Raw genomic sequence first — 23,365 nt, 5'->3', positions numbered from 1 at the left:
CTTGATTGAGAAAGCTGGTCACCAGAGAAAAGGGTTCTAGAAGAACAGTTTATGCAGAAAACCCAAAGGACTAAACACCTGAAAAGAATATAGACAGACTTTGGCATGCTGCCCTGCTTTCTTCTGCACACCAGGCCTTGTTTTCCACCCTTTCCCTGTCTCTTCTGCCTTCCCTGAGCACTGACGGCTGTGGGACAGTGATTACGAACACAGGCCCCAGAGCTAGGCAGCCTGGACTCAGGCCCTGGTTCCACCTCTCGTTTGCTGGATTGCCTTGGTTTCTCTGTAACTCATTTCCTCATCTGTAAAATGGACTGCTTTGAGGACGAAACGACGAAACACAGTTGAAGCTCTTTGCACAATGTCCTACATATAACCTGTCCCATCTGCTCAACTCTTTGTTCCTCGTTAGACCATGAATAGAGCAAGCGTGGATGGATCTCTCCAAACATCAAGCAAGAGCAACTTTAGAACTGAGTTCCAGTATCGGCTTGCGAGACTTTAAGTGCTTTATGTGTAAATCACCTCATGTAATCAGTAAGGTATCTAGAAGAGATAGCATGGGAGGCAGTGATTCCTCAACTAATCATGCCTCCCAGCACCCGTGCGCTTGTGTTGCTTCCTCCCACGTTGACCTTGGCCTTGGCTGAGTGCTTACCGCGGCCAGCGCAGTCAGCAAATGTGACATTAGTTCAGACTTCATAAGCGCTGGCACATTAAAGTGTGTACCTCTAGAATGCTGTTGCCACCGTGTGAGAAAGCCTACCCTCCTTAAGGATGAAAGAGCACAGGGAGCCAGTGAGGCCCAGCTGCCCCAGCTGAGCCCAGCCCCCAGTCCTCAAGATCTTCAAGCTGAAGGTAACTGCATGAATAAGCCCAGGTAATACCAGCCATTTCACTGGAAGCATGAGAAACAATAATCTGTTGTTTTAAGTCACTACATTCTAGGGCTGTTCGTTACTCTACAATGACTAACTAAAACAGAAACTGGTAGTCGGGTGCTGCCGAACTAAAGCTTCTAACATGTGGCACTGCCTTTGGGACCAGATGGTGGGGGAGAGGCTGGAAGGGCAGTGAGGAAATTGTTTTTGGAGGCTGGAAAAAGGGCAACCCGCACTGCTGAAACCATCAGCAAAACTGTTATCTGTAGTAATCCGTAAGGTGAAAAAATAGATCTAATAATTGTGTCGGTCTGGCTGAAGAGATTTCTGGGCAGAATGCTAAAAGCACCCATGGCTATGTTACCATTGCACAGGAGGGTACAGGAAGAGAGAGAAATGAGTTAAAGCAGGAACCACTGAATATGCAAGTAGAAGTGAGAAGAAAGAAGGAGGGTTCCGGATTGGCTGGGTTGGAAAGTAAAACTGTTCCTCATTTCCATTCTCTCCAGCTGGCAAAGGATTCTCAAAGGAAGAGAGAGTCTCAGGGTAGAGACTAGTCAAGGATAGGAGTGTGAGACCCCCAATTAAGACCTCGAAAGGACTTTAGGAAGTGCTGAGTAGGCCCTCTCAAAGACAAAGGGCTTCTAAGATTTATAGAAGCCTAATCCCAAAATAGTTCTGAGTAATCAAGCTGGGCTGCCCAATACGGGCACATGTAGCTACTGGGCACTTGAAATGTGGCTAGTCTGAATTAAGATGTTCTATAAGCATAAAATATACACTGGATTTCAAAAAGCTAGCATTAAAAAATGTAAAATATCTTATTAATAAGATAATCAATGTTGCAATGATAATATTTTGGCTATAGCGAGTTAAACAAAATATATTACTAAAATTACTTTCACCTTCTTTTTTTACTATTAAGTGGTGGCTCTTAGAATTAAAAAGAATACATATGTGGTTCACATTTGTGGTTTGTATTGTATTTTTATTAGACAGCACTATTGTAGACAGGGGCCCATCCCAAAAAGAACTGTGAATATGGATTTTGTCTAATGGAATGAACAATAATGAGATATGTAGAAAACCCGTAAAGTTTTCAAATGAGTTCTACCAGATTGGAGGAATAGTTTAAAATGATAGGACATCTCTAGACTACCAACCTTCTACATCCAGAATGTAGGGTGAGAAAACTACTTAGCTATAAACACAAACTATTTATTCTCAAAAAGAAAAGACATCTCAGAAGATGGAACCAAGAACCCAGAGGGGTTGAGTCAAGAGCAGAACCAGACCCTAATCAAGGAACCCTGCCAGCTAGAGTAGGAGAATCTGATATCCATGAGCCTAGGTAGATTTCAGAATTGCTCTGGACCAATTATTGCTGTTTCTTCTTCCTATTGCTCTATTTTTGAATGGAGATAGCTATTGGAGTTATCATGTGCCTGTTTCAACACTGTAGTTGGGTGTATGAATTAGTTTACAAACAGAATTTATTTATTTATTTATTTAACATTTTATTTATTTATTTGACAGAGAGAGAGATAGCGAGAGCAGAAACACAAGCAGGGGGAGTGGGAGAGGGATAAGCAGGCTTCCTGCCGAGCAGGGAGCCCCATGTGGGGCTCGATTCCAGGACCCTGGGATCATGACCTGAGCCGAAGGCAGACGCTTAACGACTGAGCCACCCAGGCGCCCTACAAACAGAATTTAGAGGACATAAACAGAGCCCAGGATTTGCTAGGATGGAAGGCAAACTTGATCTCTGGTTGAAGAGGAGCTACACACCAGAAACCCTATCTCGGTCTGGACCAGATGCAGATCACAAGATCATGGACTTCAAGCCTGATGTGGTCACTAGATGAGACTTCAGGGGTTTTAGGGGAGAGGAGTATATCTTGCATATGGGATAAATTTAAATAATTATGGCCAGAAGGTAGACTTGATGGATTAATTATGACCACACACTACAAATCCTCTCATGAAGAGGCAGCACTTATCCCTCCCACCCTTTGAATCTGGACTGGCCTTTTCACTTGCTTTGTCCAATAGAATGTGGCAGAAGTGATGCTGTGCAACTTCCGAGCCCAGACCTCAGGAAGCTTTTACAGCTTCTATCCTTGCCCTATGGGTACTGGGAGAATACTATACTGTGATAAAGCCCACGGTGAAAGTCCATATGGAGAGTCCTAGTCATCCCAGCTGTTCTATCCATTTCTATTTGGGGCCCCAAACACAAAAGTATCACTCTTATTTGGGGGTGGTTTGTCCTGCAGCAACAGATAACTGGTGTCTATTTATGGTCTAACAGGGAACAAAGAGTTGAGCCAACGGTTCGGGTTTCCTGACAGAGGTGTGACTTGCGATTTCACTGCAGTTGGAATGCTGTCACCACCATGTTCTTCATTACGTGGGCCTCTCCAGATTGCTGCTCACGACATGCTAGCTGACTTCCCTCAGAGTGAGTGATCCAAGAAAGGGAGAAAGTGATCAAAATGAAGCCATGACATCTTTTATAACCTAATATCAGAAACAACATACCATCACTTGTCCTGTATTCTGTTGGGCACACAGACCAACTCTGACAGGATGGGGGAAGGGACTAGACAGGATGCTAATTATCAGGGACAGGGATCATTAGGGGCCATCTTGGAGGTTGGCTACCACATAAACCAACAAATGAATAAATGCATTTCACATGGTAGTCTTTAAGAATCCCCGAGAGGCTAATTTTCCCATATCCTCTATTATTTCTCTGACCTACCTGTTTATCATGGGTTCTTCACTACTTCTCTTTACTTCTCAACTCATTCCATATCTGTTATTCCCCTCTCTAACTTCATTAGGCCATAGCACATGGCATTTCAGGTCTTCACTACTCTGACTGGAGGCAACTGTGTGGTTAGCTGGCTCAGTGTCAGCCCTAGGTAGAAGGCTCAGTGATGAGAGGAAAGACACTTGAAGATCAGAACTCCCAAAACTTTTGGAGAAGAGAACTATAAATAAATTCAGCTCGGGGCGCCTGGGTGGCTCAGTCGTTAAGTGTCTGCCTTCGGCTCAGGTCATGATCCCGGGGTCCTGGGATGGAGCCCCGCATTGGGCTCCCCGCTCGGCGGGAAGCCTGCTTCTCCCTCTCCCACTCCCCCTGCTTGTGTTCCCTCTCTCACTGTCTCTCTCTGTCAAATAAATAAATAAAAAGTCTTAAAAAAAATTTAAAAAAAATTAAAAAAATAAAAAATAAATTCAGCGCAATAAAGAGCAGGCCAGCCTGGAATGGGAGGAAAACAAGTCCCCGTGTTTGTTTGTTGCTGGTGACAATGTGAGGTTTCTGAGGAAAGCAGTCTAGAAATATTTTATAAGAGCTATAAAATTTGTTTTACTATTTGACTTAGCAATTTCCTCTTTGGAAACCATACCCTCCAAAAGGAAAACCAAAAGGAAGAAATGAAGTTGTATTCTTTGGACCATCTCAAATGCTCAAAAACAAGAAATTGGCCTGAGTAACAGGACAGAAAACTCTTATCCGTGGAAGTGATAAGTATTTAATCTCATTAACACTGACCTGCGTTTCTGAAATAAAATTATGTGAGAACCGGAGTAGGGCATATGGAAGCAAACACATATTGCTAAGATCAAGGTTTGGAAAATCAAAAGTGATACAAATAGATTACTGTTAATTAGGATCTTGGGGGTTAACATTTTTCACGTGAACACCATCGCTCCAGGAAGTCAGCTGTCTCAGATGAGTAGGAAATGATCAAGGCTTAATAGGAGCTGATCTCCATTAATCCAAGCAGTATCCTTTGAGTCCTGGTTTTCTCATCTACCAAATGGGTATCACGCACCTCAATCCCAGGATCACGAAGGTCTGAGTATACTCTGTCCACTGGGAAAGGGTTCATAACCGAGGTGACACAGTGGAAGCAGTATGGAATAAAGGGAAGCGACCGGGCTTTGAATTCTGTCCACCTTTGTGTTACACTTCCACCTAGGAGCTTAACTTCTTTGAAACTTTAGTTTCTTCAACTGTAAATGGGCCTTTCTACCTTACCGGGTTCTGTCAGGATTAAATATCGTGTCACAGGTAGAGAGCCTAGTAGAGTACCCAGCACACAGTAGGTGTTCAATTCATATTAGTCCCCTTCCTTTCTGCTGCCTCAAACCTCCACCTCTTTCATTCTCTTCCAGTAAACGCACAATAAGGGAAACTGTTTGAAACCGGAAATAAGCAAGTTAGGGCCAAATTTCAAAGAAGGTGATACTTCACGAACTCATTGACAAGTCACACAATAAAAATAGTTTGTAAGAGGGCGCCTGGGTGGCTCAGATGGTTAAGCGTCTGCCTTCGGCTCAGGTCATGATCTCAGGGTCCTGGGATCGAGTCCCGCATCGGGTTCCCTACTCAGTGCAGAGCCTGCTTCTCCCTCTCCCTCTGCCATTCCCTCTGCTTGTGCTCTTCTGTCTATCTCTCTGTCAAATAAATAAATAAAATCTTTATAAATAAAATAGTTTGTAAGAGGTCTAAGGGGATAGGGTTTTGATGTGCTGCTCGAGTTAACCAAAGGGCCATCTAATGGGCTTGGTGTGGGGGCTGATCTGAGCCCTTCCCTAGTATCTTTGGACAAGATCCATATTACAAAAGAATTTGCCCATAGGTTGAAAATAGGAAGGGGTTCAAAATGTGAGAGTACCCCCCAGAAATTAGCAGATGACATGACTTATGAATCAGGGAGCCCATGGGTAAACAGCCTGGAGACTTTCCAAACTCTTCCCCAGAGTGGTTTCAAACAGGTACGAGCAGTGGTAATTGACAAAACAGAGACCATGCCTAAAGGAGAACTCCTTTTGGTTCTAGGTGGGCTCTGGGGAATATATTAGCTGAAATCAAGAAAAGGAGAAGAACTGGTTCTGAACATTCCCTGATGCCTCTTAAGGCTAAAGTCTGTGTCCAAAAACACCAGCAGAGTGGAAGCAGAACACACGCTCCTTTAAAATTAAAGTCAGCCCCAAATAGCAAGGAAAGAACAGGATGCATAGCCCCTGTTTGTAAACAAAGACCAAGATAAATGCTGGTTGCCAGACCTCAAAGGGAGGTATGACAAGCCACTTGTGAGAGAGAAACCACAGGCAGCAGAGCAATCCCTTTGGTCTCCCCGGTGGTCTCCAATAGACCTTTCCAGAGGCATCACGGAAGAGCAGGAAAGCGAAGGGGGCCAGAAAGGGCATCTGCCTAAGCACCCTGCTCACCGGTCTGCATTATCTTCTCTTGGCCAGGATTCACGCTAAATTCCATTGTCACGCTCATCGCTTTGGAATCAGACACGTAGGTCTGAACTGCCAGCAGCAAGTAAATGGTTAAGCCTCAGTTTCTTTGTCTATATAATGGGGATACCAATAGTCCCCACCTCATCGGTGGTTGTAAAGAATAAATGAGATCATGTATATAAACCCTGTAGCACACATCCAATTCTCACAGATGTTAGGCGCTATTATTATCATTTTTGTGTTGTTGTAGATTTCATCTTCTGCTTTGTTATTTTACTCCTGGCAGCATTTCTCACTGGAACTGGGAGCCATGCAGAGCTAAGGGACCACCAGTGACAGACTTAGACATTTTCCAGAGTGGGGCAATGGGGCTATTTATAGCCACTAAGAGAAGATGCAGCCATAGGGAAGAAGTGAAAAGGCAAAGCATGCGCTGGTAACGAGGCAAAATTTACGTCTGTCCACCTCGCCTCTGGGTCTGCCTGAAATCAACTGAGGAGCCAGCCTCCAACAGCAGGATGGGGCCCAACGCTAGCACACAAGGTTCAATCACATTTGCTGAGGGCGCAGGGGCTGTTCACAGCTGATACATAAAGAAGAAGGTCCCCTGAGGGACACCCAAGGCGGGTAAGGGTCCCCACCTCCACCCCACTCCTCAAGCCCACAGGGTTCTGGGGAGAGAGCCTGGCAGACAAGGCACAGCCCCTGTCTTAGAGCCTGCATGGCTCTAGATCAACCCTCCAGCCAAGGATCAGCACCACCCTTACCCAGAAAACTCAGGAATCACAAATAGGACACAAATCTAATAGTAGTGCTCTTCTACTCCTTGGCCTCAGAGAGCTGGATTTTAAGGAAGCTTGGGAGGTACTGTTTATTTTCAATGGGGTATCATTTCCAACTTTTTCTAACAGATCGATACACAAGCAGTTCAGGTAACCAGGTCACCCAGGGAGTCCAGTTAGAGTCATCATACTAAAAGTCTGTGGTTGTCTATTTGTTGGTGACACTAATAAGAGGTAGGCAAAAGTTACTGAAGAAGAAATTGAACATGACACGTATAGTCCAGAGCCTAGCACAGTGCCCAGAACACAGAAAGTGCTGACTGCAGAACAGGTGGTTACTGAGGTGCATTTTAAAATAAACCAGTCTGTAACCCAGTACATGAGAAAAGTGTCTCCTCCCTCCCCTCCCTCCTTCCTTTCATCTTCCTCCCTCCCTCTCCCCGCCTCACACCAGCAAAGAAGAAATAACCTCAATATTTGGTCATTTTTTAAAGTGAGGTAATCACACAATTCATAAATATTTTCTCTGAGAATTGATTCTCTGGTTGCTGACACACAAATTCAGTTTGCTTTTAAAAAGTAGACCTAAAAATTCTTATAAAACTCCATTTTGTTCTTTTCCATATTCCCTTTATTACTTCCTTCTATCACATATGCATCATATTTTACTTTTACCACACTTGAGAACTGGTTACGACAAACTCTGAAACAGCTCATCATATTCACTTTATGGTTTTTTGCCTAGTTTATAAGTTATATTCCTTATAAAGAGGTCCATGACCCCAAAATACATAAAAGTCTTATTCTGTGATCCAGAGGGTGAACAAGGAACTGCACTAATGTAACTGACAGCTATTCAATATTTCTCAGACTCCTAATAACTTCCTTCCAAACAGCTCATGGTGCTGTCTTTTAAGAAGCCAATTGATGAGCTCTTGGAAAACTTAGAATAAAACAATGCATCAGAGGGGGCCTCTCTTCTGGTCAGATCATCATCTGTGTTTTTGTGAATGTTCTTAACAAAGGTGACTGTGTGTCTGGAGCACAGGATACATACATATATAAACATGCACATTACAAGTGAAAATCCAGAGAACACAGATGATGTCAGACTCGTCAAGACATGAGTTTCTTTCTGGCACTGACCACGACGGCTATCATATGGAATAACCCAAGGCACCCCCTGCCCCCAAAAGAAATCCTGAGACAGGTTCTCCAACAGCAAAACCAATCCTCTCATTAGTCGAGGGTGCTTTACAGATGGAAGCCATATTATTTAAATCCTTTAGTGATTCTACTATGTCTAATATACTGACATTTAACATTTAACTTTGCCTTAAAATTCTATTTTATGAAAAACAAAAGGTAAGAACAACCATTCTTTTCCTACCTGCTGCTGTGGCCACCAGAAGCCAGGCTGCTGCTCTTCAAAGGGGGCAGACTCCAGAATTGAATCTTCGGCTCTCTCCCCTGGAACCAGAACCATCAAAACGAAACTTTCAATTGCTATGAGCAAGCAGATGGTTTGCTTCTAGTCAGTTCTTTCTTTTTCCCATGGCTTGTGGAGTGCCAAAGTGGGGTGCCTAAGAAAGGATGGATGTCTGGGGAAAATGGGATTGAATTTGGGGAAAGGAGAAGAAAGAGTTCCCAAGGCAAGAGTTAGTTCACCCAATACCGTTCCTTTAAGGAGAGGAAAGCCCTCTTTTTCAGCTTTAATTTCTCACAGAAGATCTGCCACTGCATTACTCACAGGTAATTGCTACATTGCCCCTTCACAAACAGCCGACATACTTTTTGGGCGAGCCTCCAGATTTATGATGCATGCCCATACCTGTCCACAGGGATATCACTGTGCCTGGGAAAATTGGGAGGGCAACAAGCCCACCCAAAGGGAGGACCTCGTCTAGACTATTAATCAAGTTCTTGGGATAATACATGCCGCAAACAAAGATCAGAGACTGGTGTGAGCCCCTCTGTCCATAGGGCGTCCACCTCACTCATGGGATCACCTGGTTAGGGCTCGAACTTCTTCCAAGGAGATCAGTAGCTATACTTTTTCAAGCTATGACTTGTTTCTCCAAAGAGGAAAGGAGTAGCAAGGATTACTATCACAGAAGGAATGTGGTTTTCTTACTCTGGGCAGTTAATGTAGGAGCGAAAAGATGATAGATGTGCAATTACAGTTCCTTTAGGTTTAATATCATGAAATGCAGTGTGTTTAAGAAGGCATTTCAATGATAATCAAGTGTTATAGAAGCTTCATGTTTGATTCATTCCCGGTTTTCAAGAACTTGGAGGTAACACAGTGGAGAGGACAGAGCAGAAATGCAGAAATTGGAAAATCTTGGCTCTGCTGCTTATTATTGTGCCCTTGGACAGATCAATTAACCTGGTTTCCAAAGAAGTCAAATGAGAAGATTGGGCTGGAAGATCTGCACAATAACAGAATACCACCTCTCACTTTCACACCTATTTCACCTTGTCTTGTATCAACACTTCTGTTCTTCTTTGGGGAATCACCCCTTCCTCTCAGCTGGTTTGGATGAGATTACATCACCCCCAGGCTTCTTTAGAAGTGGGCACGTACTCATGGGTTGGAAGGACAAACATTGTTCAATTCTAAAATGTCTATACTGGGGCACCTGGGTGGCTCAGTCGTTAAGCGCCTGCCTTTAGCTCAGGTCATAATCCCAGGGTCCTGCGATCGAGCTCTGCATCAGGCTCCCTGCTCTGTGGGGAATCTGCTTCTCCCTCTTCCACTCCCCCTGCTTGTGTTCCCTCTCTCGCTGTGTCTCTCTGTCAAATAAATAAAATCTTTAAAAAAAATAAATAAAAATAAATTAAATGTCTATACTACCCAAAGCAATCTATACATTCAGTGCAATTCCTATCAGAATAATGCCAGCAGGGCGCCTGGGTGGCTCAGTCGTTAAGCGTCTGCCTTCGGCTCAGGTCATGATCCCAGGGTCCTGGGATCGAGTCCCACATCGGGCTCCCTGCTCGGCAGGAAGCCTGCTTCTCGCTCTCCCACTCCCCCTGCTTGTGTTCCTGCTCTCGCTATCTCTCTCTCTGTCAAATAAATAAATAAAATCTTAAAAAAAAAAACAAAACTGGCTTCTATTTAAAAAAAAAAAAAAAAAGAATAACACCAGCATTTTTCACAGAGCTGAAACAAACAATTCTGAAATTTGCATGGAACCAGAAAAGACCCTGATAGCCAAAGTAATGTTGAAAAAGAAAAGCAAAGCTGGAGGCATCACAATTCCATACTTCAAACTGTATTACAAAGCTGTAATCCTCAGAACAGTATGGTGCCGGCACAAAAACAGAACCATAGATCAGTGGAACAGAATAGAGAACCCAGAAATGGACCCTCAACTCTATGATCAACTAATCTTCAACAAAGCAGGAAAGAATATCCAATGGAAAACAACAACAACAACAACAGTTTCTTCCACAAATGGTGTTGGGAAAATTGGACAGCCACATGCAGAAGATTGAAACTGGACCACTTTCTTAAACCATACACAAAAATAAGTTCAAAATGGATGAAAGACCTAAATGTGAGACAGGAATCCATCAAAATCCTAGAGGAGAACACAGGTAGCAACCTCTTTGACCTCGGCCACAGCAACTTCTTATTAGACATGTCTCCAGAGGCAAGAGAAACAAAAGCAAAAATGAATTACTGGGACTTCATCAAGATAAAAAGCTTCTGCACAGCAAAGGAAATAATCAACAAAACTAAAAGGCAACCTACAGAATGGGAGAAGATATTTGCAAATGACATATCAGATAAAGGGCTAGTATCTAAAACCTATAATTTATCAAATTCAGCACCCAAAAAACAAATAATCCAGTCAAGAAATGGGCAGAAGACATGAGCAGACATTTCTCCAAAGAATACAAATGGCTAACAGACACATGAAAAAGTGCTCAACATCACTCATCATCAGGGAAATACAAATCAAAACCACAATGAGACACCACCTCGCACTAGTCAGAATGGCTAAAATTAACAACAGAGGAAACAACAGATGTTGGTGAGGATGTGGAGAAAGGGGAACCCTCTTACACTGTTGGTGGGAATGCAAACTGGTGTAGCCACTCTGGAAAACAGTATGGAGGTTCCTCAAAAAGTTAAAAATAAAGCTACCCCATGATCCAGTAATTGCACTACTAGGTATTTATCCAAAGGAACCAAAAATCATGATTCAAAGGGGCACATGCACCCCAATGTTTACAGCAACAATGTTCACAATAGCCAAAATATGGAAAGAGACAAGATGTCCATCGACTATTGAATGGATAAAGAAGATGTGTTATATTAGAATATTACTCAGCCATCAAAAAGGATGAAATCTTGCCATTTGCAAGGACATGGATGGAATAGAGTGTATTATACTAAGTGAAATAAGTCAGTCAGAGAAAGACAAATACCACATGACTTCACTCATATGTGGAATTTAAGAAACGAAACAGATGAACATAAGGGAAGGGAAGGAAAAATAAAATACGATAAAAACTGAGAGGGAGGCAAGCCATAAGATACTCTTAACTATAGGGAACAAACTGAGGGTTGCTGGAGGGGAGGTGGGTGAGGGGGAAGGGGTAATTGGGTGATTGGAATTAAGGAGGGCACTTGATGTAATGAGTCCTGGGTGTTATATGCAACTGATGAATCACTAAATTCTACCCCTGAAACTGATAATATACTATATGTTAACTAACTTGAATTTAAATAAAATCTTAAAAAAAAAAAAAGTAGTGGGCACATGACTAAGTCAAGCCAATCAGAGTCATTGATAGATTCAGAGATAGGTTCATGGCCAAAGAGGGTCATCCCTGGAACTTCTGCAGGGAAGAGGAGTTCTCATCTTGTGGCTGTTCATCTGGCAGAACAGAGCCTAGAGCTTCTGGTAGCCATTCTAGGGAAAGAGGGACCACCTGAAGATAAAGCCACTGCAGAGGAAAGCAGAGCTTACAGACGGCAAGGGACCAATTCCTGAGAATGTCATTTGAAGGCTTGGATTCAGCTATGACTGACACCATCATTTTCCTTGGATTTTCTTAAAAATTCCCTTTAAATCCTTAAGCCTGTTTCAGTTAAGTTTCTGATGCCTGCCACTGAAAACATTTCAGCTAATATGAATCCCTTCCAACTGGCCCCCTACATCTAACACTACTGCTATTTAACATTCATACCCATAATGATCTGGGTAGCATGGGGATGCATAAGGCCAATAAATTGGTTTCCTTTTGATGCACTCTTACACATTTTTTTCATTGGTAAATCCGCAGGGCACAGACATGTAGAAGTAAGGCAAATTCTGGCGAAAGATTTTTAAATCCTTTACTCTTCTCTCGGAATACAGTTCTTGGTTTTAAAAACAAATTCAAATAACGCATAAAAGTGAAATGTACAAAGTGAAGATCCCCACAATTTTACCTTCCAGAGATAACCACGGATAACACTTCAGTGGCTTGCTATTCAAAATGTGACCCCAGCCCAGTAACTTGGCCTAGAACTAGTTAGAAATGCAGAACCTCAGGCCTCAATCCTGTCTTGCATTTTAACAAGGTCCTCAAGTAATACGCGTGCACATGTCTGAAGAACACTGGCTGAAGGTGTAGTCCCTCAGAGACTGTTTTCATATAGTCGCTGGTATTTTTTGGCACATATAATTTGTTGGCTTTTTGTTTCACTGATTTTGTAAAGAAAAGGCATATGTGAATACAATGACTCAGAAACCATATCATCAAAGTCCTTTACAAAACTTAAGCAATTCATTTACTGGACTGATGTGCAAACCGTAAAGGTGTTACAAACCCATTCTAGAGTGTCCTGAAGGACATTATATACAGTAGCAAACTCTCCCAGAACAGGACACATTAGAGTAGTGGTTCTGCAACTTGAGCGAACATCAGAACCACCTGGAGGTCATGCTACCAGCCGCACACCCAGAGCTTCCGATCCAGTAGGGCAGGGGTGAGGCCTAAGAATGGGCATTTCTGACAGGTTCCTGCGTAATGCTGATGCTGCTGGTCCCCAAACAACATTTCATCAGTACTGCAAAATAAAATGGTTTTATAGTACATATACATACAACATACACTGTTCTTCACTTCATACCGTATCTGGGACATCTTGCCATGCTATCCACATAGAATTACATTATTCTTTTTAAGGGCTGCAAAGTCAGAGATTTGGGGCTTAAAGGACAATATTTATTAAGTGACAAAAAAGGGAATCACTGGCATCTTCAACATGAGGATAAGCACCCTGGCCACCACTTTCAGACTGTGTTTACGTCTATAGATGAGCAAAGTTCTGGAATGACCAGGGAAGTGATTAGCATTGTGCAAGTGTCACTCAAGATACAAGGAGACAATCTGGTTCCTTCACGAGCTACTCTAGTCTCCTTTTTTTCCGTATATCCACAGTGCCAGATACAGTGCCAGGCAGTGAGGACTTCATAAATGCTGTAGAGTCAGTGAATCAAGGCTCTGATGCATCAAATGCACATACCAATTTCGCATGGGAATCCCTGGTAGCGAGCTGCACCATTCTGCACACTGCTAATGCTTCATGGTCAGGTACCTCCTGAGTCCATTCAGACTCCCAAAAAGAAATTCAAGGGGGTGGTGCAGCAAAAATTTTGAGGTGATTCCTGAGAAGCACACTGATAGACTTCTCAGCGCTTGGCCAGAGGTGCTTTCCAGATGTCTCCCACTGTTACAACACTCTAGGCTCCAACATTTCCCCTCAGGAAAGTTAACCTATCGAAGGTTCTTCCCTTAGTTAGGAAAATATAGCTATATAAATAAAATATGAAGACATTACATATATAAACATTCTTTGGCTGAGCACTCGTATTGTGTTTGATGTCTGGGATATAGATATCTGGAATATGGAGAAGAAAGATGCATACTGTGAAGGAATCTAGTGTGAGAGACAAGAAAATCCTCGGATTAAGCCAACTGTGCATACAGAGGAGGAGAATCGAGTGAGTACAGAAGAAGGGTACGCTTAACCCTGCTTGAGAATCATCAGGGATGGCTTTAAAAGTGAAAACAGGAATGGAGATGAGTCTGCAAGGATAAACAGATGCAAGCCAGGCAAGCTTGACAGAGCACATTGTGCCACAGAGAGGCGGTGAGGAAGAGCAAGGTGAGTTTGGGAAATGGCAAGGTGTTTAGTGTGACTGGAGTGAAGCACACGTGTGAGGACCTAAGAGAGGTGGTGAGGTGGAGGTCAGCTGAGAGATCAGATGCAGTCACTGGAGGACTGTCAGCAGGGATGTGAGTAGACCTGATTTGCATTTCTAAAGGCTCAGGAGGCCTTGTGGAGATGGGAACAGGATCAGATCCAGGGGGCCTAGCTCTGAGGCTTATACAGTGTCTCAGGCAGCAGTGCAGGAGCTGATGCTGGTTATGGAGGACCAAGATATGGGGAGAGATTCAATGGAGACTTCTAAGAAAGAATGCATGGGCCTTGATGACTGGTTGGAATGGGGTTGGAGGCAGGGAGGTAACAATGAGGGCAAGGAATGAGTCCAAGGAGACGCCCAGGTTTATGGTTAGGTTGGAGAGCCAAGAGGGACAAAGAATTTTGAACAGGATTGAGTTAGGGGCTGAGAATGGGATGGGGGATGATAAGACAGCATTGCTCCCCAAACAAGCATGTACCGGATCTTGGGTTTATCTTACCAAGAAAGCATACATCTCCTCATTAGTGCATAATTTAAAGGTTCCCTGTGGTGGGGTGAATAGTGTCTCCCCAAAATTCATGTCTACTCAGGACATCAGAATGACCTTATTTGGAAATAGGGTCTTGCAGATACAGTTAAGATGAGGTCATACTGGATTAGAGTAAACCCTAAATCCAATGAGTGGTGTCCTTATAAAAGAAGAGAGAACACACAGAGACGCAGAGAAGAAACCCATATGAAAATACCTACATAGATTGGAGTGATGTGGCTACCAGCAAAGGAATGCAAAATTGCTAGGAGCTACCAGAAGCTAGGAAGGGGCAAGGAAGGATTCTTCCCTAGAGCCTTCAGAAAGATCATGGCCCTGCCAATACCCTGATTGCAGGATTTCTAAGCCTCCAGATCTGTCAGAGACTACATTTCTGTTGTTTCGAGCCACATTGTGGCAGCCCTAGAAAACTAATAAAGCCCCCCAAACTCCTCTGGCTCAAATTTTCCTGAAATCTCACTATTATTTAGTTTTCTGGGTGGGTTTTGATCTGTTTGATTGGGAACAATGCTATATTAAGCCAGGTTCACACACATTTTATGATTCACTCTACTTCATAGCAAGGCCCTGTGGGATTGGAACATGGTCAGGTCTAAAGAAGGGGGGGATGTTCTTGGGGTAATAAGCCAAGATGGGGTCTCACAGCAGGGTATATCTAGAGAGGAGGGGCATTAGGTGTCACTGACATTCAATAGAATTCTGGGAAATAGGCAAATGGTTATCATTATCTCCATCCTGCAGATGAAAAAACTTAAGTTTATAGACATTAAGTAATTGTGTGAAGGTTACACAGCTAATAAATGTTGGAGGCAGATGTAGAAACCAGATTTCTTAGTTCTACTCTTGGGATTTTCCATGGGACCATGAAGCCACTACCATGCTGTCTCTAGGGAATCATCTTGGACTAAAAATGAGAGAAAAGAAAAGAAAAAAAAGAAAGAAAAGAAAAGAGAAAAGAGAAGAAAAGAAAAGGAAGGAAGGAAGGAAGGAAGGAAGGAAGGAAGGAAGAAAGAAAGAAAGAAAGAAAGAAAGAATAGAGGAAGGAAAGGAAAGAAAGAAAGAAAGATTATCAGCTATTGTCACAAAGGGGTTCTTCTACACAAGTAAATTTCCTATACAATTAGAAGTATTCCTGTAAATACCAGTTTATTTTAATCATTTCACATGGAAGTCTTTCCTGCCTTTGAAAACAAATTATACTAAAATGATTTAATCTCCTCCCACTGGTATGGCCATTAATCATTGCTAATACCTTTGTTAAAGTGCCTTGATTTTTCAAAAGAAATGGGCAGAAAAGTGCAGGCACAGATTGAGGCAGCATATTTGGTGGCCCACACAAATCTGGTCACCACACTATCCATCAGGAGAAGAATCATGCAGGTAAGGGATCAAAGCTTTCATTTACTGAGTGCTAACTACATGCCAGGAAATGTGCTAAGTGCTTTCATATATGTTCTCATGCAATCTTCCAACCTCCCTGTGATATGACTATTTTTTTTAAGAGGGAAAGAGAGAGAGAGAATCTTATGCAGGCTCCATGTGCAGCATGCAGCCCAAAGTGGGGCTCAATTTCACAACCCTGACATGACCTGAGCTGAAATCAAGAGTCGGATGCCCAACAAAGTGACCCACCCAGGCGCTCGTGATATGACTATTTTTAATGCCCAATTACAGATGAGGAATCTGTGGCTTAGAGACCTTCTAGCACTCATCTTTACTCAAGAAACATGAGAACGTAGGTTGGTGATGAGCACCTACATGAAATACCCACCTGTTGACTGAGAATCAAGTTAATAAATATCCACATTTAAATCCAAGAGTCAAGCTACAGTCTTTCTATGAAAACTCAAGGAAAAGGGTTGTGTCCTCAACTGGCATGGGATGCTCTCAAGTTTCTCAGCTCAAATTTCTGAAAAATAAGGTATAACCTTCATACCTGCATTGGCTAATCTAAATCTCATATCAAATCAACTCTGCAAATAAACTTCTCACGTGCATGAGCTGTGACACTGAGGAAAGGCCCTGGAAGCATCCTTCATCTTCTCGAAGCTGCTGGCTGGTAAGAGGCCCCCTTAAAACCCATGGTCTCAGGCATCTTAAAAGCCTACCATTCACTGATGCTTGCAAGCTTGGTTCCACTGGGTTCTTCCAAGGATCTCCCAGGGCATAATCTAATCCTCAGTTCTTTCTCTTTGAGGACACAAGCATCATGAGACAAACACAGGCCCAGGAAGCCTCTCACACAAAAAGCACTAACACAGACCCTCATTGCTTATAGTTATCCCACAGGATAAATATATCTGACTAATGTCAACCAAAAACTCTCCCTCATTGGCTGCATTTCTAAGTTTCCAAATTGCTTTGCCGCGTGAACATTGCACTTGGGTAACAATGGAGAGGACTATGGATATGAGAAACTGGTACCCATCATCCATTCTACTCTCTTTCTATTGTACAGAGGTTAGAAAGCTAAGAACTACTTCCCCAGGATCCTTGCAGCCAGAATTTGGTTTGCAAATCAAGCCTCCCAATTAGATGCATGTGTAGCAGATTTGGAAAATGGATGTGAGGGAGGGACTCTCTTCCCTGCTGCCTCTACTGTTGCTTTTGGACATAGGTGTGTGGAGGCAGGAGCTTCTCTGCAGCAGTGTTCCAGCATCCAGTCTCCAGATGTGTAACTGCTGAGTGGCGTTTTCCTGATTGCTTCCCTGCAACTAAGGGGATGTGTTCTTGACGTCAACAGTTCAATCAGTGACCTCCTGATTCACACCCTGCTCCTGACTGCCGCAGAGGGAGGCAGAGGGGCTTCTCTGGGCCGGTCGGATTAGTAATTTATTCTGGGAGTCATCTGGAGTCCCAGCCTAGCAACCCCTCTTCCAGTCTCTCCAGCAATGTTGAGATCTTCACCAAGGCATCTTATCTGTGGAGAGTTGCTAGTTGTTCTTCCCGTGAGGGGGCCAAAGTCAGGAACCACATAGTTCACCAACTTGCTGATGTCATTCTCCACACATTTATGGGATAACTCAGCACCAGGACTCCTCATACTTTATTCACAATCCGTAGGAGGTCAGGTTTGACTCTCCAAGAATTTTGAATGTGTTCAATTCCCTGTATTACATTTCTTTCTGCTTAAGAAAGCTAAGTGGATTGTTTCCCATGACTGAAACCTGACAGAGGTTCTAATTCAAACACAAGTCCTGAGTTCTCCTGGATTGTTCCTAAAAGTGTTCAGACCCTCATCAAAGCAGGGCTAATGCTGTTGTTTTTATTTACCTCTTACCCTAGGCCATCATTTTGGGATTTGGTGTTAAAAACAAAGGTATAATTTTTAATGGAAATGTTTACTCTTTCCATATATTTAACAAAGATTTATTGAATGTCTTCTACGTTTGAGGTACAGTGCTAGGTACCCAAATGTTAAGACAACACAGCATAATGGAAATAGCACACCCTCCTTACAAGTAGTTGATTTCTGGTTTTGCCCTTTGTTTGTGTATTATTTGTCCCCCTCAGTCAGAATGTTAAGTACCACGTGAGCAGGGAGCCCCACTCTCTTATTCACAACTATATCCCCTGTCCTTCAGAACAGTGTCTAACGAATTAAAAACATGTAATAAGTATTTATTGAAAGAATGAATGAATCTTGTAATCAAAAATCCTTGAAGATAATGGTTTAAAGAAAAATACTTATAAAACCAGTTATTGGTAATAATAGTAGTATTCCAGTGTGTAACTAACCTAAATATATTTAGCTTTCAAAAAAATGTTTTTAACTGGAACAGGAGGCAACATCACTAGATTCATTAAAAATTAACCAGATAGACACAGAATGTCTCTTCAAAGTTCCTCCCTCAACTGTATCTCCCTAGTCACCAGATATAGTTGTACTATGGCTATTTCTGTTCTTCAGACAGGTTCTCCCACTTTGTAAGAATTTTTGTGGCATTCTTGAAGTTTACTATTCCTAGCAATTCTCAATGAGCAGAGACAGAGGGAGTAAAATACATAGTTCCAACTCCCTGGTAAAGACAGGGCCTGGGAACACCTACAGAGACCTTTCAGCCTGCTCTGCTGCACTTCAAGCTTTGTTCTAGAAACATGAAATGAGGAGCCTCTTCACTGGCCCAGGAGGGAGTACATGGACTGCAGCCAAATGTGGGTGTGGGCTTCTGCAGTCTCCAGGACTCCATGTGCCAGGGCTGGTTCCAGAAAAAGAGGCTGCATCCGGCCCATGTGCCATGACAAAAGCCCCAGTCAACATTTCAGGCGGTCAGCAAATAGCTCTAAGGAACATCTGGATTTGAGCCCAAAGTAGGTAAAGCCAGATAATTCTATTGGAGACAGCATCTCTTTTATGTCATGAAAACCACTAATCAAGTTCAGATTGTCATCTTTTGCTAGACATGTTTTTCTTTTCTATACTGAAACGATCCCCGTTCTCCAATCCCTGAAACTTCCAATTCCTTTAAAAAATGGCATGAGCTGAGGTTCCCATCACCATACTGCCTGCCTTCAGGTACACCCAAGGGAAAATGCAATTATAAAGCATGGCCTGAAACAAACAAAATAAAACATAATACAAATTAGGGCCAGTTCCTGGAAAAACAAAAGAGCCAGTTCTACATATGCCCTAATCTCTGTTACTGATTTATTGGCTGAATGGTCCACTCCAGAAAGCATTTGGAGGAGCCCGCATGCCAGAAAACACTAATGCTTTCCAGTTTTCAGTTAAGTGACTGGGAGTTCTCCTCTGACCGTTGTAATTGTATTGTATTGTAATCTGGCCACTTTTTAGGACCTAGGATATAGCCTGTCTGCAGTATAAGAGCTACAATAAAAGCCAACTTGTATGATCAGGGAAAACATGATCTAAGGGAGCCCAACCTGGAGTTCAAGTGATATTAACTTGTGAAGTGTCTGTATCCTTTATACCTTGTACTTTTGCAAATGGTGGGTATCTGTCAAGTGCTGTATGTATAAGAATGTAATCTGCATAGCATTGTTTTAATTAAATGCTCATTGCATGAATGATGAATCAAGGAAACACTCTCTGAAACTTAAGATATTGGCCCTACTAGGTATTCCCTGATACCTACCCCCCTCCCCAATATTTGCTCTTTACTATTAGTATCATATATGGTTTCACAGGAATTGTCTTTGACAATCACACTTTCAACATACTGGTTCTGACAATGGGTTATAATGTTTGCATTCACTTGGGTGAAGTGGACTACTGTCTTCACCAATACCCCACAACCCACCACCACCACCACTCCTCCCAGATAACACTTCATACTCACCAGGCACTGTCCGAAGCACTTAGCATGTATTATCTCTCATAAGCCTCACAATGTCACTGTGAGGTAGATACTATTACCATTCCATTTTACTCATGGGGAAGCTATAGCATAGAGAGGTTCAGTAACTCATTCAGGGGCATACAGCTAGACTGGTGGTGCCAGAATTTGCACCTAGGTCCTGGGTAGGACAACAGACATCCCAACTGATATATGTAAACACAATGCAATCTTACTCTCAAGCACCACATGCACTAATGGAGGATACACATATGCAAAATAGATCATTACAGTCCTGGGTTTTTAAACAAATGGTTACTTCCTTAGTCTTAATTTTCTACATGGTAGGAATACAGATACGTAACAGACAGAAGCTAAAAGAACATCGAAGAGGACAGACACCCTTCCCTTCATATTCTTTCCCACTTTATTATTAGTCTTTGTTCTCCACTTGGCCATATACTTACGGTCCTATAAGTCTCATTTTCAGCCACCTTTTCAATTATTCAGCCTCAATTGTTCTGTAAACACACATGTAGGTGTCAACCCTGTATCCTGGTGTTGGGCCAGATCTCAAAACAGTCTTCTCTTTCATTGCTCTGCTGTTTTCCCCCAGCTTGTCACTTCTTCTTCCATAGTTCCTTGGCTGTACCCGACTCCCCATTCTGCCAGCCCTGCCCTGAGCTGTTGTAACAGCCTTCTCTCTGGCCTGACTTCAGCAGTCCACTCCTTCCAATGATCCTGCCCCCACCCCGCTACAAGGCTCTTCATCAGATTACTCTTGCACTCAAGTTTAGACAATTCATTGCTGAGCATATCACAACCCAAACTCCTTTGTCTGATTTGTAAAGCCTCCATAATCTTACCCCACCCTATCTAGTCAGTTTTCTTTCCCACAAAGACCAATACACAACCACTCAACCAGTCAGGCTGCCATCTTAACTGTAGAGGAAACAACCCACATGGCCTCCACAACTACTATCTTCCCACTTCAGATGACCTTTGCATTGCTCAGGTCGCCAACTGGCTAGACTTTACCCATCATTCAAAGGCCCAGCTCAAATCTCAATTATTTAAGGAAATTTTCTTCACTGCTACAGCACATACTGATCACTTCTTTTTCTTACCTCCTATTACATTTACAAATTAATAATAACATAAATAACAGTCATGATGGGCTAACTTCTACTGAGCCCTTCGTTTATACCAGGCCCTATTGGGTTTTATCATTCCTCTTTTAGAGAGGGATAAGCACAGGGAAGGCAACACAACTCAACTTTATACTTGACATTTGCTGATCATTTGATTTGTGTTACAGTGGTCTCCCTAACACATTTTCCACTTCACTGAGAGCAGAAACTGAGATTCATATTTATTCTGTGTCTTCTACACAAGTCGGGGAGTCTGTGTGCACTGTAAGTTACCACACCTCTCAGTGGGCCCTTGGTACACATTGATGTTACACATCTTTTAAATTCCTACCCTGCAAGACTTGCACCACGTTTGTACATGCACAAATATGCGCTAAACAAACACTTTCAAGCACAATGATGAATGGTTTGGACAACTCATAGTCTACAAATGGCCCTAGTGATTCTCTACTACCCTTACTGCATCCATCCTCCACATGCTTGAAACATCTTAAAGATGTGAAGCCACAGGGGAGCTGCCAGCAATCAATGACAAAATTAATTAGAAGTTTTAGAGGATTACAGGGCAGGGGAGGTTGTTAATTCCATCCTGGCCAAGAACTGAGTCTTCTGTTTTTTTATTAAAAATTAGGTAGCAGCAAGATTTCCCCAAATAACCAAATATTTGCACTATAATATTATGGATTTTCTCCAGATCTCTTCTAGCACTTTTTTTTTTCTTTTAACAACCATGGTTAGTATAGATATATTCAGTAAAGATAAATATCACAGTAAAGATGGGGAAAGATAATGATTTAGACTACGCTTTAGTATTTTTAAAAGTCACAATTATTTCTTACATTCATCACAGGCATAACTTCCAGTTTCTCATTCCCATACCCATTCTATGAAGAACATGGCATGTAAAATTCACAAGATTCCTCTTCCCTCTCACTTCAAATCAAAGCTTTAACAAAGGCCAAAACCATAAAGAAAAAAATTTACTTAAAATTTTTTACATTCATTTCAACTGTATCTCATGAATTTCTGAGGACACTCTCATAAGCAATAAAGAATATTTTTTTTAGCCAACATACCAAGTGAGAAAATTTATCTCACCAAAGTCAACCTAGTTTTAGCTTACACGGACTATTGCTCACTTTCACTGATGCCAGCATTTTTCTTCAACTGAAAAAAAATTAGATGAGAAGAAAGAAAACCATTTATACATCTTGTCTCTTTACGTAGTTTCTTAAAGCTTCAGCTTATCAGGATTTCCTTCATTGCCAATTGAAGCCAGATACATGGTCCATCTGATCCTATAATAATTTCAGTTTTAGAGATAAGCTGGCTTGAAAAGCATTCTCCTGGAGAAGCTAGTTTTCAGACTAAAACCACTCAGAGGAAACATCATCTCACATTAAATAATAATATTTTATATTTTCTCCCTAATTATAGAAAAAAACACCAGCTCACTGTGGAAAGCCTGGAATATATTTCTCCTTCCTCTTTTATCAGTCTTTGCTCATCTAACTTAAGGTTTTTAGACCTAAGTAAATCTCTTTTCAACAATAGGTATTAGCTTTTGTATACAGTTTTATAATCATATTCAAAACTTTAAAAAAATTTTAATTGCTCATTGCAAGTCATTTTGTACTTTTGTTTGTGTGTCCTCATACCAATTTACCTGTTTATCAACTGGACTGCAACTTGAAATACTTTTTTTTTTTTTAAGAAGGGGCCATGTAGGCTATATTTTCCACCTCCTGGTAAATCTGAAAATGAATTCCTATATTCTTTGCACAGAAACATCACATTAGGTGACGATGACGTTCTTGAGACACAACCTTGTCTTCTGAACAGTCTTTTAGCCTTCAGGGTTGAGAAGTCTGACCCCAGCTGGATGTTAGTTTCATTAATAACCTGTTCATTTCTGTCTAAATGCCTGAAAGATTCCTTAACCTGGAAACACAAACCTTTTAAAAAAATATGTCTCTATTTGGGTCTATTAATTTTAATTTTACCTCAGATCTTTATCAGCTCAGAAAAGATTTCTTCTGACATATGCCTGACCCTTGTTCCAGTATTTTGTTCCATTCTTCATTGGGAATAAATGTAATTCTTAGATAAGATCTGTGTTTTTTTCTGTCTTCTGTTTCAACATTTTCATCTTGGTCCTTCTGTTCCTTATTTTGCTTTCCACTTTACCAGTGTGATTTCTGTAGAGTCTTCTCTAAATTTACTCTCTT

General features: G+C 42.0%; 1 long non-coding RNA gene across 2 annotated transcripts in view; it reads right to left on the bottom strand.

Annotated features, from left to right (window-relative positions):
- The window catches only part of LOC145723434 (uncharacterized), a 164,798-nt gene that overhangs the window by 123,164 nt on the left and 18,269 nt on the right, over positions 1–23,365 (bottom strand). For both annotated transcript variants that reach the window (XR_014148489.1, XR_014148488.1), the window contains exon 2: positions 8,319–8,398. This is a non-coding gene — a long non-coding RNA (uncharacterized LOC145723434). The remainder of the gene's footprint in view (positions 1–8,318; positions 8,399–23,365) is intronic.

Source organism: Leptonychotes weddellii, chromosome 9, assembly GCF_054177405.1.
Source record: "Leptonychotes weddellii isolate Sample4059 chromosome 9, ASM5417740v2, whole genome shotgun sequence".
NCBI classification, from domain to species: Eukaryota; Metazoa; Chordata; class Mammalia; order Carnivora; family Phocidae; genus Leptonychotes; species Leptonychotes weddellii.
The sequence above is the reverse complement of the archived record's forward strand: the minus strand, read 5'-3'. Positions and strand labels throughout refer to the sequence as shown.